The 6,022-nt window shown below is 35.0% G+C and overlaps 1 protein-coding gene across 6 annotated transcripts in view; it reads left to right on the forward strand.

Annotated features, from left to right (window-relative positions):
• The first annotated feature begins 2,291 nt into the window (after positions 1-2,291).
• Positions 2,292-6,022, forward strand: part of Ankrd28 (ankyrin repeat domain 28) — a 167,058-nt gene continuing 163,327 nt past the window's right edge. For 4 of the 6 annotated variants that reach the window (XM_048801044.1, XM_048801045.1, XM_048801047.1 and 1 more), the window contains exons 1-2: positions 2,292-2,834; positions 3,901-3,984. The gene's annotated coding sequence lies outside the window, so the exon portion shown is untranslated. The remainder of the gene's footprint in view (positions 2,835-3,900; positions 3,985-6,022) is intronic. The other 2 variants (XM_048801049.1, XM_015494374.2) reach the window with 2 other exon arrangements.

Below are 6,022 nucleotides of genomic sequence, written 5' to 3' on the forward strand. Positions count from 1 at the left end.
CAAAAATCTAAAGTCAGAATATTTCACTTCATCTGAATAAAAGTTTAAAATACTTTAATTCTGAACTGCCTCTTACCCAAATCTACTATATTTCAAAGGCTCATATTTTAATTTCACCTAGTTTTAAAATTCCAAAATGCTATCACTTAAATACTACTGATTTACATTGACCAAGATATTTCCTAAATCATCTGTTTATCCTTTACCCAACTTACTTCTTTCTTCTAGACTTAGCTTTTCTCTGTTGGAGTATATTCTTTAAGACTTTCTTTGATGAGCATTTTTGAGTCTAAATTATGAAAACATGCTTAATTTGTCTTTTCCCATGAAAGACTGTTTAGCTAGTTATAGAATTCTAGTTTCTCAGGTAAGTCTCTCAATACTTCAGGGATAGTTTCCATCACCTTTTGTCATCAAATGTTGCTGATAAATCTGCTGACCAGATGACTGTTATTCTTTTTAGGGGAATCGGACTTTTCTTAGTGGTAACCTTTAATATTTTCTTAGTGTATTTGACATGTTCTAACTTCACTACTATCTGCAGTGCTTTTTAAAAATTTATTCCTATTGAGACTTAGTTTAACTACCTTTTATCTGATAACTCATATTTTTCAAGTCTGAAAAATAATACAGAATTATCTATATGGATATTGCCTCTCCTTCATTCACTATATTCTCTCCTCCATAAACTCTTTAGATATATGCTGTGTCTTCTAATGATATCCTTTAAGATCTCTGAACTCAGCCTTGCTGCTTTGGCAGTCAACTGTATGAATTTTTTTTTGTATTTTAGGCTCTTCATAAAAATCATTTTTATAAGAAAGGGATTATCTGGCTCAAAACCCCTCAACAGTTGTTCTGTCTTTTACCATATAAGTTGTTCTTTTGGCTGTCAAGTACCTCATGCATCAAGGCCCTGCCATTTATTAGCTGGATAATCCTGGGCTAACTTAAATTCTTTGGGCCCCATTTTCCCAACATAGAGAGATTAATATCAAATTTACATGAAGTAAAGCATACAAGGTACAGATTAAGTGTCCAACATCTGTTAGTGCAGTAAATAAAATTTGGTGTGTTTGCGTATCTCACAGAAATTCCCTGGTGGTCACATCTGTATTTGTCATTCATTTCAGTTATGAATTCTGAAAGAAGGCTACCATTACTTCCAAGATCTGGCACACGGATCTAGATCAACCAATCAGCTACTTGTTGAGACTTGACAGGAATACTGGCTCTTTTATGACTTCAGACTATTTAATGTATGAGCAGAGTTGCTGTTTTTTAGTATAGGAGAATAAAAGTGACATGTAGAAAAAAGGGAGAGATAAAGGAGAAAAAAAATTAGTGACATCATTTAAATACCTAGCACCATTGACTTCCATGATGTTGCACTTTGCAGTAATGTAGATTCCTTTAATACTTAGATATGTTATAATAAGCAGGAATAATCTAATAATAAAAAATTACCAGAATTTGAACATGAATCTTATTTCATTTTATTGCTCAATTATATAGGTTTTTTTATTTCTATTTTCCAGAGTAGTTGTTACCCTCCTACCAGCCATGGAAATATAGTTGCTGCAATACTAATATGAAATTTGAACAGTCCCTCAGAGTTACCAGTCTTACATATCATTATCTTGATTGTGTGAGATGAGTAGGCCAGGTAATAAGCTTAATTCTTGACAAATGGTGACTCTGAAACACAGAGAAGTTAAACAGATGAAGGGTGAAAACCCAGTTAGATCTAAAGCATCCTCATCCTCTGTCAGGACAGCTCATAACTACCATGATGTAGAGATAGTGAACATTTTCATTAATTACTGTTAATTAGAAATTTTCAGAAGAGTACTGAAAAGTTTCATTAGCTCAATCACAAAACCTATTAAAATGTATATTCAGTCTATAATTTAAATTTATACTCTCAAAAACCCTTGTGTTCCTAAAAGTCAATCTTTGCCATGCTCCTAATCAAGCTCCTGTTGCACTTTTAAATTCTGGAACTTTAACCCAGAGAATACTGGAGTTGGGGGTGTGTTTATGTATGAATTCCTGGCTCAACATCCAATGTCTAAGCATATGTATAATTGTGGGTGAATTCTTACACCTTCTAAGGTAGAATTCTATTGGATACAGCACATGGGTAATTATTTACAAAAGTGACTTGTAATCACAAACTACTCTAGTAATATTGTTACAATACTTTTGTTTTGGAGAACACAAATGCCTTCACAACAATANCGTCGGGCTCGCTGCCGGGTAGGCGCCTCCTCTTGCCTGCCAGGTGAGGCTCGGGCCTAACAGGTGGCTTTCCCCTGCCAGGCTGTAGCTGTGCTGGCGCCGTGACCTGGGGTCACGACCTTGCTCTCCTGTTTGCTTCGTGGTATAGTTGGAGATATTTACTCTCTCCGGGAAAGAAAAAAATAAAAACTGGTTGATTCAGCTAGGGACTAGTTGGTGTGTAAGTCCCCAGACTTGTTTTCTTTTGACATTTTGTGCACCATCTTGGTTACTTTTCTTGACTTAGGAAGAGCTGATCTAATACCCGAAGTGCTAGAGACACTTGGGGACTGAAAAGTACTTTGTGTCTAGGAATGAAATCGCAACTATACCTGAAAGATTAGTACACCTAAAAACCTGGGAAGAGATGCAGACGTTTTCTGATATTTGTATCTGTCTTTTAAGGAAATGAAAAATTAACACGTGAAATTTACTGAGTCGCGGGAACTTAATGATGCTGAAAACTTATTTTTGCTATTTGTTTTTCTGAACAGAAGATATTGAACAGATTTGAAGGGAAAGTAACTTGCATACGTTGGGAAACTGTTCTGAAAGTGAGTACCCCTTTTTACAGAAACAATGGGGTCTCTTAGCAAATAGCATACCTTAAATTATGAATACAGTTAATACCATGACTTCTCACTTCCAAAGTGACTTTATCTTTAGAGTAATGATTGGCCCTGTGTATCATTTCGTATCAGGAGAGCTTTAGCTGGTGTTAATAACATCAGGGCAAGATGTTTTGAAAAACTGTTTAAAATTTATACTTTGTGTTTCAAGTTAGATATTAAAAGTCACTGTCCAGTATGTTAACCACTAACAACATGTGGCAACTTAAATTTAACTAAAATAAACTGAGTTCCATAGTTATACTATTCATATCTCAAAAGCTCAACCATAATAGCTATTGATTATTGTATTGAACAGGACAGGTAAAGAACACTTAGGGTGTTTCACAAAGTTTTATTATTTACCTGTTAATAACAGGTAAAGCACAGTTAAAGTATAAACCTTATCTAATTCCCCTACAGTCAGTGCGCATTATACTCTTAACAGAATGAAACTCAAAGTGTAGGTTTTCTACTAACTTTTATCAATTTAGTGGGATTTTTGTGCTTTCTATTTCTAGTCCTTTGCTTTTGAAAGAGTTATTTTTGTGCTGTAGATTATTGTGTGCACTAGGAATGCAGTGGACTTTTAGGAGGACATCCTCTTTTATTTGCCATAAGATTTAAGCAGAAACAGGATTTCAGTTGGAAATGAAGTTGCATCTTTGCACTTGAGTATTTAGAAATTACAATTATAGAGCAGTTGTGATACTACTCCAGTTTTACATGATGTCCACTTACAGTGGTAATACTGTTCTTTAAAATATAATCTGTAAATTTGAGAATACTTGGACAAGTTAATTAAATGGGATGACTGAGAGAAAATAAGAGGTTTATCTCTATCCTATCTGGTTTCTCTTTTGAAAGATTTTGAGAAATGAGTTTGTTTTGCCTGGTTTAAAGGGAATAGCTGTTTCTAGCAATATCTTATATGTTGATATTTTATTAACTGTTAGAAGTGAGAATAAAAATGAAATGGAATGCAAATACTCTTAACTTTTCCCATCTGCAGGAAAAGCAGTTCAGCTAGATGAATTACTTTATTTGGAGGAAAGGAGAAGATCTGGATAAGTACACAGAATTTTAAACGTGGAAGGTACTTGATACAGCTTCTATCTCAAAAGCTTTATATACACTTGAGATAGGAAGTAGTAGAATCTGCTTTTCTAGGTCTGTTTTATTATTCACCTTGTATTTTGTTTTCTTTTGGCTTGTAAAACATTGTTTAATACATAGAAGCTGCAAGTGGGGAAGAGTTTTCTTTGTGCAAGGAAGCCTTAGTTCTTAAATATGAAACAAATGAATAAATAAAGGAGTTCTCCTGTCCATTCAATTTGAATTAAAACAATATTCTCTCATTTTATGCTGACACATAATGGGTATAAGAAGTAATTACTGTCCTACTTTCTGTTTACCTGTAGATGGAAATAATTTTTAATTGTAAATAAAATGAAAATAATTTGTTTTCTGTCTATAGGAGTTAGGCACATGATTTTTTTTCCCCTGAATTATTTCACTTTGGTTTATACAACATGAATTAAGATTCAAATTGTAGGGTGTTGTTTCATTAGGTGTCACTGTCATAATTTTTATTTTTTCAATTAGTAAAAAATAATCATACATGATTACATTGAAATTTTCAGCAGTAATAAGAACAGTAGAAGGTTTTTGTTTAGATTAGGGATTACAAACTCCCAAACTGGGAAACTAAATGACAGCTAACACTTGGCTTTATTTAGTATTTAGAAGAAAATGATGAATGGTAGAGATGATGACCATGGGGATCAAGTATGTTAGTTGCTGCTCTGCTCCAGGCCTTTGTTGCTCTGCAGGTGTAATAGTAGTTTTAGAATACAAATTTTTTAAGAAGCCAGTAATCCAAATTGTTATGCAAAATCTGTAAATGTTGGCAAGTTGATAACCACCAATGGCAGTCAATTCTGTGATTCTAAAAAGGGGCCAGTAAGAACTAGTTTGTAACTGCTAATTTAGATCAGTTGGAGAAAACAAACTACAAAATAAGATTCCTATTAAAAACAGTTTTCAGGGCTGGGGAATGTAGCTCAGTGGTAAGAGTACTTGCCTAGGATGCACGAGACATTGGGTTCAATCCCAGCACCAAAAAAAGAAAAAAAAAAAGGTTAAAAACAGTTTAAAATAGGAAGCCAAGCATGGTGGTGTCCTCCTATAATCCCAGTGGTTCAGAGGGCTGAAGAAGGAGGTTCACAAATTCAAAATCAGTCTCAGCAATTTAGTGAGGCCCTAAGCAACTTAGCAAGAACCTGTTTCTAAAAATAACTAGTCAGTCAAGGTGGCACACAACTGTAATCCCAGTAGCAGCTCCAGAGGCTGATGCAGGAGGATCAGGAGTTCAAAGCCAGCCTCAGCAAGGGTGAGGCACTAAACAACTCAGTGAAACCCTGTCTCTAAATAAAATACAAAATAGGGCTGGGGATGTGGCTCCGTGGTTGAGTGCCCCTGAGTTCAATCCCTGGAACCCCCCCAAAAAATATAAAATTGCAAAATGATCATAAATTTTTTTTCCCTTCTTTGTAATGCCTGTGATTGAACCCAGGACTTTGTGCATGCTAAGCAAGTGTTCTGCCACTGAGCTACACCCCCAGCCCCATTCATAAACTTTTGTATCATATTTGAAGAGTTCTTTTAAAAAAATTCATGTATATGTCTTTTTACTTACAGCATATATGTGTAATCTTAGTATTTATTTCTGTTTTCAGTTTGTTTTAAAACTGGAGTTAAACTTTGTTTGTAGTAGTACTAAAGGATTATAGCTTTTTTTTTTAAATATTTATTTATTTTTTTTAGTTTTCAGCGGACACAACATCTTCGTTTGTATGTGGTGCTCAGGATCAAACCCAGGCCGCATGCATGCCAGGCGAGCACGCTACCGCTTGGGCCACATCCCCAGCCCGCTTTTTTTTTTTTTTTTTAAGGGGGGGGGAGAGAATTTTTTTTAATATTTATTTTTTTCAGTTTTCGGTGGACACAACATCTTTATTTTATTTTATGTGGTGCTGAGGATTGAACCCAGCGCCCCGCGCATGCCAGGCGAGCGCGTTACCGCTTGAGCCACATCCTCAGCCCCTATAGCTTTTTTTTTTTTTTTTTGGTGT

Source organism: Marmota marmota, unplaced genomic scaffold (assembly GCF_001458135.2).
Source record: "Marmota marmota marmota unplaced genomic scaffold, marMar, whole genome shotgun sequence".
NCBI classification, from domain to species: domain Eukaryota; kingdom Metazoa; phylum Chordata; class Mammalia; order Rodentia; family Sciuridae; genus Marmota; species Marmota marmota.